The sequence below is a fragment of the Macaca fascicularis genome, chromosome 2 (genome assembly GCF_037993035.2).
Source record: "Macaca fascicularis isolate 582-1 chromosome 2, T2T-MFA8v1.1".
NCBI lineage: Eukaryota > Metazoa > Chordata > Mammalia > Primates > Cercopithecidae > Macaca > Macaca fascicularis.
The window spans coordinates 48881645-48893520 of NC_088376.1; the positions used below are offsets into that span (position 1 = coordinate 48881645).

The 11876-nt window shown below is 36.7% G+C and overlaps 1 long non-coding RNA gene across 1 annotated transcript; it reads right to left on the bottom strand.

Annotated features, from left to right (window-relative positions):
- Nucleotides 1-4949: 4949 nt before the first annotated feature.
- On the bottom strand, nt 4950-7436 carry LOC141409637 (uncharacterized). Its single transcript, XR_012430787.1, has 2 exons — nt 7295-7436; nt 4950-6654 (listed from the first exon to the last, which is right to left on the bottom strand). It is a non-coding gene; the product is annotated as an uncharacterized lncRNA (long non-coding RNA).
- Between the last annotated feature and the right edge of the window lie 4440 nt (nt 7437-11876).

Below are 11876 nucleotides of genomic sequence, written 5' to 3' on the forward strand. Positions count from 1 at the left end.
AACTGGAGAAGTGATTCTAAGAACTTCATTACAGGTCAAAGTCTTGGTTCTTAGGGATGTTTTCCAGAAATCTTATCTTTCTCCTGTGGATTCTTAGTATGCTTGGGTATGTATCTCTAGGTTTTCCTTGTTTTACAAGGTTTCAATCACCTTGACCCCAAATATATTGTTTATGTCATATCTATCCTCTTCAAGATATAGCATGTTTAGGTCAGTCCAACACCAGCTTCAAGTGAAAATGGAGAAAGTATTTCAATTACCTAATTATGTTCCAATCACAGAAAGAAGACAAGCAAGTCTTCTGGGGCAGAAGAGAATGAAGCATGTTACCTGCAGCATTTACCATAGATAAATTAAAAATGTTATGGGTAGTCTTAACCTTCTTAATGGACACTATACAAGAAAATAGAAAGAGAATGTAAGCCAAACTATGAGGTGGTTTGATATAATGAAAGTTGATTTAATGAATCATAAGGCACCGTTCTAAGTCCTTCACATGAATTAACACATTTATTTTTGTTTTGTTATGTTTTGTTTTGTTCAACTTTTAAGTTCCAGGGTACATGTGTAGGATGTGTAAGTTTGTTGCGTAAGTAAATGTGTGCCATGGTGGTTTGCTGCACAGATCAACACATCACCTAAGTATTAAGGCCAGCATCCATTAGCTATTCTCCCTGATGTTCTCCCTTCGAAGGGCCTCTGACAGGCACCAGTGTGTGTTGCTCCCACCAATGTGTCCATGTGTTCTCATCATCCAGTTCCCACTTATAAGTGAGAACATGCGGTGTTTGGTTTTCTGTTCCTGCGTTTGTTTGCTGAGGATAATGGCTTCTAGCTCAATCCATGTCCCTGCAAAAGACATAATCTTGTTTTTGTTTTGGTTTGGTTTTTGTTGTTACTTTTAAGGCTGCACAATATTCATAGTGTAAATATACCACATTTTCTTTATTCAGTCTATCATTAATGGGCATTTGGGTTGATTCCGTATCTCTGCTATTGTCAATAGTGCTTCAGTGAACATACATGTACATGTATCTTTATAATGGAATGAATCATATTCCTTTGGGTATATACCCAGTAATAAGATTGCTGGGTCAAATGGTATTTCTGCCTGTAGGTCTTTGAGGAATCGCCACACTGTCTTCCACAATGGGTGAACTAGTTTAGACTTCTAACCTTGCCTTCTTTACTTTGTAATAATCACCATTCTGACTGATGGTAACTCATTGTAGTTTTGATTTGCATTTATCTAATGATCAGTGATACTGAGTTTTTTTTCATGTGGTTGTGGCCAAATGAATGTCTTCTTTTGAGAAGTGTCTGTTCATGTCCTTTGCCCACTTTTTAATGGGGTTGTTTGTTTTATTCTTGTAAATTTGTTTAAGTCCCTTGTAGACTCTGGATATTAAACCTTTGTCAGATGGACAGATTGCAAAACTGTTCCCCCATTCTGTAGGCTGCCTGTTCACCCTGATGATAGTTTCTTTTGCTGTGCAGAAGCTCTTTAGTTATTAGATCCTGTCTGACAATTTTTGATTATATTACAATTGCTTTTGGCATTTTCATCATGAAATCTTTGCCTGTGTCTATGTTTTGAATGATATTGCCTAGATTTTCTTCTAGGGTTTTTACAGTTTTGGGATTTATGCTTAAGTCTTGATCCATCTTGAGTTCATTTTTGTATAAGGTGTAAGAAGGGGTCAAGTTTCAATTTTCCACATATGACTAGCCAGTTTTCCCAGCACAATTTATTAAATAGGGAATTCTTTTTCCATTGCTTTTGTCAGGTATGTGGAAGAACAGATGGCTGCAGGTGTGAGGTCTTATTTCTGAGTTCTCTATTCCATTCTATTGGTCCATGTGTCTGTTTTTGTACCAGTATCATGCTGTTTTGGTTACTGTAGCTCTGTTGTATAGTTGGAAGTTAGGTAGCTTGATGCCTCCAGCTTTGTTCTTTTTGCTCAGGATTATCTTGGCTATACAGGCTCTCTTGTGGTTCCATATCAATTTTAAAATAGTTTTTTTCTAATTATATGGAGAATGCCAGTGGTAGTTTATTGGGAATAGCATTGAATCTATAAATTACTTTGGACAATATGGCCTTTTTCATGATATTGATTCTAACCATGAGTTTGGAATGTTTTCCCATTTGTATGAGTCCTCTCTAATTTTGGGGGGCAGTGGTTTGTAGTTCTTGAAGATGTCCTTCACTTCCCATGTAATCTATATTCCTAGGTATTTTATTTTATTTGTAGCCATTGTGAATAAGAGTTTATTCATGATTTGGCTCTCTGTTCACCTGTTGCTGGTATATATGAATGCTACTGATTTTTGCACACTGATTTTGTATCCTCAGACTTTGCTGACAATGCCTCTCAGCTTAAGAAGCTTTGGGGCTGAGAAAATATGGTTTTCTAGATATAGGATCATGCCATCTGCAAATAAAGATAATTTGACTTCCTCTCTTCCTATTTGAACACTCTTTATTCCTTTCTCTTCCCTGATTGCTCTGGCCAGAACTTCCAATATTACATTGAATAGGAATGGTGAGAGAGTAACATCTTCCAATATTACATTGAATAGGAATGGTGAGAGAAAGAAAACAAACTTTTGCCGGTTTTCAAGGGGAATGCTTCCAGATTTTCCCCATTCAGTATGATATTGGCTGTGGGTTTGTCATATATGGCGCCTATTATTTTAAGCTATGTTCCTTCAATACGTAGCTTATTGAGAGTTTTTAACATGAAGGAATGTTGAGTTTTATCCAATGCCTTTTCTGTGTATACTGAGATAATGATGTATTTTTTGTCTTTAGCTCTGTTAATGTGATGAATTACATTTATTGATTTGTGTGTGTTGAGCTAACCTTGCATCCCAGGGATGAAGCCAACTTGACCGTAGTGAATAAGCTTTTTGATGTGCTGCTGGATTTGGTTTGCCAGTATTTTATTGAAGATTTTTGCATCAATATTCATCAGGGATATTGGTCTGAAGTTTTCTTTTTCTGTTGTTGTATCTCTGCCAGGTATCAGGATGATGCTGGCCTCATCGAATGAGTTAGGGAGGAATTCTTCCTTTTATTTGTTTGGAATAGTTTTGATAGAAATGGTACCAGCTCTTCTTTCTACCTCTGGTAGATTTCAGCTGTAAATTTGTATGGTCTTGAGCTTTTTTGGCTGATAGCCTATTTATTACTGCCTCAATTTCAGAACTCATTACTGGTCTATTCAGGGATTCAATTTCTTCCTGGTTCGATCTTGGGAGGGTGTACCTGTCCAGGAAGTTATCCATTTCTTCTAGATTTTCTAGCTTTTGTGCATAGAGTTGTTTATAGTATTCTCTTATGGTTGTTTGTATTTCTCTGGCGTCAGTAGTGATGTCTCCTTTATCATTTCTGATTGCGTCTATTTGATTCTTCTCTCTTTTCTTCTTTATTAGTCTAGCTAGTGGTCTCTTTTATTAATTTTTTCCATAAAACAGCCCTTAGATTCATTCATCCTTTGAAGAGTTTTTCATCTCTCTCTCTCCTTCAGTTCCACTCTAATCTTGGTTATTTATTGTCTTCTACTAGTTTTGTGGTTTGTTTGCTCTTGGTTCTCTAGTTCTTTTAGTTGAGATGTTAGGTTGTTGATTTGAGTCCTTTCTAGCTTTTTGATGTGAGCATTTAATGCTATAAATTTCTCTCTTAACACTGCTTTAACTGTGTCCCAGAGATTCTGGCACATTGTCTCTTAGTCTCTTAGTTTCAAAGAACTTCTTGATTTCTGCCTTAATTTCACTATTTACCCAGAATTCATTCAAGCACAGGTTGTTAAGTTTCCATGTAATTGTGTGGTTTTGAGTGAGTTTCTTAATCTTGAGTTCTAATTTCATTGTGCTGTGGTCTGAGACTGTTTATTAAAATGTGAGTTGTTTAGCATTTGCTGAGGAGTGTTTTACTATGAATTATGTGATCAACTTTAGAGTAAGTGCCATGTGGCAATGAGAAGAATGTATATACTGTTTTTTTTCAGTGGTCTGCTTTATCCAAAGCTGAGTTCTGATCCTGAATCTTTGTTAATTTTATTTCAATAATCTATTTAATTTAAGCACATTTAATCATTACAGCAAACCTATAAAATATAAATGTAGTATTATCTATATTTTACAAGTTAGAAAGCTGAAACCCACAGAGGACAGGTTCCTTACTCAAGATTACACATTTCGTAAGTGACTGAACCATATTAAAACCAAAAATGATCCCAATATGCAAATCAAAGGCATATGGCTCTAGAACCTAGGCCTTTACTACTTCATGATAGTGCCTTCCCCAATTTTTAAAAATATGCAAGCATTTTTTTTCTCTTGACACACCACAGATTAATTGTCTGTGCACTGGTTGGGAGACCTAGTAAGGTTTGTTAAATTTATCTTTCTAGATAAGGTAAAGCTATACGTCAATATAATTAGACTTGTAACTTATCAGGAAACCAGCCAATGAAAAATAACATCTTCTTCTGCTTGGGGGAGAGAGGCTTGTAAAAATGGTTTTGTTTTTGTATTTGTTTTGTCTAATGGGTAGAATTTACCTGAGAGCAAAATGGAAGTCCTGATTCTGATTGCAAACCAGAATTGCTGCAGACAGCCTTACATCATTCCAGATTAAATGCTGCCTGGAGACCCACATCTGCTTTGTTATCCCTTTGAGCTATGAAAACGTAACCCTTTCCCACTGAGCCATGGATGGCACTGGGGACCCACTATCAGCACCTACAGAAATCAACACTTGTTCCAAGGAAAAGAATGTCTGCACCCTAGAATTAACCTCTGCTAACATCAAAGAAGAAACAATAAGATCTGCATTCATCTTGCCTTTTTCTTCATAAACCCAAATAGGCTTCTTTTCCTTTGCAGAAAATAGGCTTCTTTTCCTAATGCGTAAGTCTGATGCATTAAAATAAAGAGCAACATAGAAACTAGTAATTTATCTGACAAGAGGAAATGGTTAGTTTTTACAATGCATCGAAGAATCACTATTCAAAAACAAAGGAACGTCAGTCAGAGAATGTGTGCCTACATGCAATTAAACAAACTAGAAGCTCCCATAAGATTCTCAGTCCTAAACACTAAGAAAATCTTTTCATCATAGTTTCCCAGATTCGTTCCACAAGGTGTATTTGAAAAATGTTAACAGAAAACTTCTTACCTTCAACAATACTTTTTGTAGCTTCAATTTCACTTAAATCTATAATGTTGCAGAGTGCATTGTTTGGTTAAAACACACACACACACACAAATTTAAAACAAGATAAATATCCCTGTGACACTGAACTTAACATAAAAAAAAACTATTTGAAAGCAAGCTTCATGTAATGTTTTTTTGTTTCCTTTCTGTCCTCTGTCATTAAGGGAGATGAGAAGGCAAAATGGACCGAGTAGAGGCAGACAGGCCACAGTCGTGCAGAAGGGGAGGTGTGTAGGGGTAAGAGGAAGGAAAATAAGGAAAAGGAAGGAGAGCAAGTGCATTGAGATGAAAACTGGGGGAGGATATACAGTAATACATGGGAAGTGGAATGAGGAAAAAAGAAAATCCTATTGATCTCTTTATTTTTTTTTCCTAAAGGATTAGGAGATCTTTTAAGGACTTACGTGAGCTGGAGTTGGTTAAATTTTTAAGCAATGGCATTGTGAGTTTTAAAGTTGCATATATTGACAGTTCAAAAGAAGAACCAGTTTTAATGGAGGGCAGGAGGCCAGTTTTTTTAAGTATATCATCTTGTTACGAGGATACGATAGTTAAAAGGGAAAGCTAGCATTTCCAAAGAAGGATGTAGAAAGATACATGGTATAGAAATTCTGCCACCTACAAGGAAAATCTGGGGAAGAAATAATTTCTGGTTATGTTAATTAAGTCTGGTCTTGTTCTAAGGTTTTCCAGCTTATTTGCCTGGCTGCTGAAATGGTAATATAAATAAGATGTAATTATTGGTTTGCCCATTGAGAATTACAGGCTTATTGAGATGAAAGGAAGGCATCATAAAGATCACAAAGCTTAAAATCCCTTAGGTCACAAAACCAAGTGCTTATTGAGGTCAGAGACATGAATGCTGTAGGGGACCCAGTGGGTACTGTGTGGCAATCAAGGGAGTTTCTGTCCCATGTAAAAGGGATAGCACCACTGAGTTTCAGTTGCTTTTGCCATGTAAGCATCCAGACACTGAATCGGCAGATCTAATTTCTCATGAGGGGCTGGTTTAATGTTCAAGATTATTTGATTCAAAACAAGAAGGAAGGAAGGCAAGTGCCATGTGAATCAAATAAATCACATCTATGGGCTACCAGAGCTCTGATTCCATACATTTTAGAAGTGAGAAGCTTGGCTCAGGAAATGAAAGGAGCTTGGCCAAGGTCACACAGCTAGTTACTGGTAGAGCCAAGAACATGTTAGGAGGCAGGTTTCCTCATTCCCAGATCAGTTGCCTGCCTGGCTTGTGAAGATTCTGACGTACTCACAGACAAAACTGATTTCTTCCTTTTCACCAGAGTTTGGCAGTGGCCTTGCTTGTGTGCTTCCCTCTCCTTAGCAGCTTGGTTGAAAAGTCTCCAATAAACTCAAAAGAAAAAGAAATCCAAATCCAGTGTTGCTCTGGTCCATTAAGTAAATCTTTTCTCGATCTGGGAAGCAAGTTGGAAAAGGTTAAACACATTGGTGTTTCATGGAGGTTCTAAGAGTTGGAGTCAGTGCAACTAAAATATTCACTGCGCCCTGGGCCTAATGTTTTGAAATCTGTCTTTCTTTCCAATTAAACACTTCCAAAGCATTGGTGCTGCACTGAATAAAAAAGCAGCTCTAAAAATACAGATGTATTAAATATCTTTATTTTTTTGAAAGTACTCTGACTTAACTTGTGTAGATAAAGTTTAGAATCAAAGATGCCCTGAAAGTAGCAAATTCTAAATAATCGGTAGCATAAGGATGCTACATAAAATGATTATGAAAGGTAAAAGGGACAGAAAGTTTATTAAACATGAGAGGAAAAACTCATATGCCAGGAATAAAAGAGGATATTCACACTCTTAAGGAGTCACATTATTTTATTACGCAATCATGCACCTCTTAAAGACATTTCAGGCAACCAAGGATTGCTTATACATGGTGGTCCTGTAAGATTACAATGGAGAAGCCGGGTGCGGTGGCTGCACCTGTAATCCCAGCACTCTAGAAGGCCGAGGCGGGCAGATCACAAAGTCAGGAGTTCGAGACCAGCCTGGCCAATATGGTGACACCCCTCTCTACTAAAAATACAAAAATTACCCCGGTGTGGTGGCGCATGCCTGTAGTCCCTGCTACTTGGGAGGCTAAGGCAGAACAATCACTTGATCCCGGGAGGTGGAGGTTGCAGTGAGCCGAGATCATGCTGCTGCACTCCAGCCTGGGCGACACAGTGAGACTCCATCTAAAAAAAAAAAAAAAAAAAAAAAAGATTACAATGGAGCTGAAAAACTTCTATTGCCTAGTGTCTTAGTAGACATCGTAACATCATATTGCAACACATTACTCAGGTATTTGTGATGATGCTGGTCTAAACAAACCTACTATACTGCCAGTTATTTAAAGTATAACACATACAAATGGGTACAGTACATGATACTTGATGATGATAATAAATGACTGTTATTGGCTTGTGTATTTACTATACTATATTTTATCATTATTTTGGAGTATACTCCTTTTACTTAGTAAAAGAAACTAATTGTAAAACAGCTTCAGGTAGGTCGTTCAGAAGATATTCTAGAAGAAGTCATTGTTATCATACGAGAGGGCAGACTCATGCATATTATTGACCCTGAAGACCTTCCAGTGGGACAAGATGTGGAGGTGGAAGACAGTGATATTCATGAATATGACCCTGTGTAGGCCTAAACTAATGTGTGTGTTTGTGTCTTAGTTTAGTTTTTAATAAAAATTCAAAAAGTAAAATTTAAATTAATTAATTAATTACAAATTTAAAAAAACAGCTTCTAGATTAAGGATATAAAGAAAGAAAATATTTTTGTACAGCTGTACAATGTGTTTGAGTTTTAAGCTACGTGTAATTACAAAAGCATCAAAAGATTTTAAAAAATTAAAAGTTTATAAAGTAAAAACATTAGAGTAACCTATATTTAATTTATTATTGAAGAAAAAACTTTTAAATTTAGTGTAGCCTGAGTGCACAGTGTTTACTAAGTCTACAACAGTGTACAATAATGTTTTGGCCTTCACAGTCACTCACCACTCACTCACTGGCTCACCCAAATCAACTTCTAAACTTCATTCATGGGAGGTACCTTATGCAGGTGTACCTTTTTTTTTTTAATCTTTTATATCATATTTTTATTGTATCTTTTCTATGTGTAGATATGCAAATACCACTGTAATACCATAGTATTCAGTAAAGTAATATGTTGAACAGGTTTGCAGCCTAGACGTAATAGGCCACACCACATATTCTGAGTGTGTAGTAAGATATACTATCTAGGTTTATGTATGATGTCCACACACAAATGAGTCACCCAACAACACATTTCTAAGAAGGTATCACTGTCATTGAGACACCTGACCATACTGTAAATATGGCTTAAAAGGTATTTTTGTAATAAAGACATCCCTCAAAACGCCTTCAATCATACAGAGGAAAAGGAAGTTTTAACACAGTATTTGAAAAGTAGTTATGTAATCATATGAAAAAAAGAAGTTTTAAGACAATATTTGAAAATAGTTATGTAAAATCAGTTTGCAGCTTCTTCAGTGTCAAAGCTCACTTATAATCACCCAACACCATGTAAGTCTATTTTATACCCTAAAATTGGCTTCATGAATTTCTAGAGAAATCTCACACAATCATGATTATTGTGTGAATCATTACTAATCTAAACTATAAATATTGAAATTATGTCTGCTTTCATACCAAAGATGTTTGCTATTTACATACAAGAGGGAGTTGGTAGGAAAATATTTATTAATACTCCAAAAGAATTGGTGATCCCTGGAAACCAGAGGCCTAGTTTCCTCTTGGGAGCTGATGTGATTATTGTCATCAGCAGTCTCCTCTGAAGGCTAAGAGGTTTTGGTAAAGGCAATAATCAGCTATGCATACATGGGAAATTCTTTCATGAGCTTTCAACCAACAGAATTTAATTAAATATGGCTAATATGTTTTGTATTTTTAAGCCAAATCTTCAGAGTTGTCTAAGGTTATTGACAGCATCAGCAGCAGACAAGACACAAAAGTTTTGGGAACAGGAAGTGTAGTAATTATAATTAAAATTGAGAAATAAAAAGAAAAGTCAAAGTAACAAGAAAATGGGGTTGAATTATTTTTCTCTACTAGTGTTACTTATTGAAGGTTCTGCTTTTCAATAATCAAATTCATTTCTAGAAGTGTTATTACCATAGAAGAAATAATACATTATTGTATTTCAAAATGCAGAATATCTTATACCTCCCTAGAGAATCCTTTTTTTTTCTTCTTTTTCTTCTTATTATTTTTTGAGACAACAGTCCTGCTCTGTTTCCCAGGCTGTAGTGCAGTGGCACAATCTCGGCTCACCACAACTTCTAGGCAGAAGGCCTTCCAGGTTCAAGCCATTCTTCTGCCTCAGCCTCCCAAGTAACTGGGATTACAGGTGCGCACCACCATGCCTGACTAATTTTTGTATTTTTAATAGAGATGGGGTTCCACCATGTTTGCCAGGCTGGTATCGAACTCCTGACCTCAAGTGATCTGCCTGCCTCAGCCTCCCAAAGTGCTGGCATTACAGGCATGAGCCATTGCGCCCGGCTAGTCCTTTCCTTTTGCCTTGCATTCCTGTAAGACAGTCTAAGCCTCAGCCTGTGTAGGAGCACAGAACGTCTTAAGATGACTCATACACATGAGGCCCTCCCCTCAGCTGTTCTATCATTGAGAAACTTGTTTCTCCATCCTACATTTTCTCAGCTTCTGTTATTAACCCTGATCCCATGGAGATGGAGACAGCTTTAATTCATTTCAGGCTCTAAAAGTCTTCCTGAGCTAGGGGGGTCTCATCTAAGCCCATGGTAGTAAATACCACCTTTACACTAACAATTCCTACATCTATCTCTTTTTAGGTATAACCTCTCTCTTGACCTTAAGCCTCACACATCTAACTGCCTCTAAGGCCATCAAATTCACCATACCCAGATAAGCTTATCATCTTCCAGTGAACAAAAACATGCTTTTTACCACAGTAGTAGAACTACTATTCATCCAGTTTCCCAAGATGGAAACCTAGTAAGTGCTGGTTCATCTCTCTCCCTCTCCATCTTCTTCCTATATTCAATCAATTGTGCATTTCGGTTTTATTCAGCAATCTCATTTGCCTAAAATTTACCAGATTTTCTTCATACTCAAATTGGAGGACACCATATGTTTCCTGGATTATTGTCATATCTTCTTAACTGAGATAGCTTCTCCATTTTCAACCCTATACAACTAATTTGTTTCTTAGGGAGACTGATCCTTAAAAAATGTAATGCGGACCGCACTCATCTGGTAAAGCACTTCAATAACTCCCCATTGCTCTTAAGGTGAAGTCTAAGTCCTACATCGTTTCCCCAGTCTAAGTGTTTCTACTGAGCTTTCAGCTTCTACCTCCCATGGACTACTTCCTCATTTCACTCCATTTATTCCCTTCTCCCAACCTTAATTGTCTAATTTATTCATCAGAACTCAGCTTAGATATCACTTCCCTTGAAAGCTTTCTTTGACATTTCCTAAGTGCTTCACTGGCATAATGTATTTTCCGTATCTTGGCACTTATAGCACTATAATGCAATTACATGTTTCTTTATTCAGCAAAGATTTACTGAGTGTCTATTATATATGCCAAGTGCTGTTTTAGATGCTGGAAGTATGGTGGTGAACAAAACAGACAAGTTATCACTCTCACGGGCTTATACTTCAACAAACACTATTGAATTAAGAAAGAAATACATGTTGGAGAGTAAGTGTCAGAAGTATGGAGAGGGTAATGTGATAGAGTGTGACTGGGGCAAGAAGAAATCTTTAGTTCAAAGTAATCAGGTAAGGCTTCTTTGATAAACCAACAGGGTAGATGAGACATGAAAGTGAGAAAACAAGTCATGTGAGTTTCTGAGGAAGAGGATTCCAGGCAGTATAATACACACAAACACACTAAAATAGAAATGATCTTGGCATAATCCCAGACATGGAAAGGACAAGCAAGAGAAAGAATGATAGAATGAGGGCAAAGTGGTGAAGTGAGTGGCACAGTGGCACAATCATGGGGGACATGGACGCTCTGATGTAGACTTGGGTTTAATTTTGCCTGGAATAGAAGCCATGGAGAGATGTGAATAGAGCTGTGATATGAACCAACTTAGAAGGATCACTCTGTCTGTGGTGTGGATAAAAGACTGTAAGAAATAAGGTGGGGAAAAAGACCATTTAGAAGACTGTAGCCATCAGTAGTCCTGGAAAGAGATGATAGTGCCTGGGACTACTGTGCAGTATTAGATACTGTATGAAGTAGATGTTTTGGAACATATTTTAAAAGTAAAGTGCAGATGAATTGAATATAGGATGTGAGAGAAAGAACGTAGTCAAGGATCATACCATATTTTTTGTCTGATCAAGTAGCAAAGTATGGTGATCATTATAACAATCCTCCCTTATCCACAGGTGATATGTTCCAAGAAATCCCAGTGACTATCTGAAAACGAATAGTACCAAAATCTATACTATGTTTTCTCCTGTACATACATATGTATGATAAAGTTTAATTTATAAATAAGGTAAAGTAAGATATTAATAATAACTAATAATAAAAGAGAACAATTATAATAATATAGTGTAATGAAAGTTATATCAATG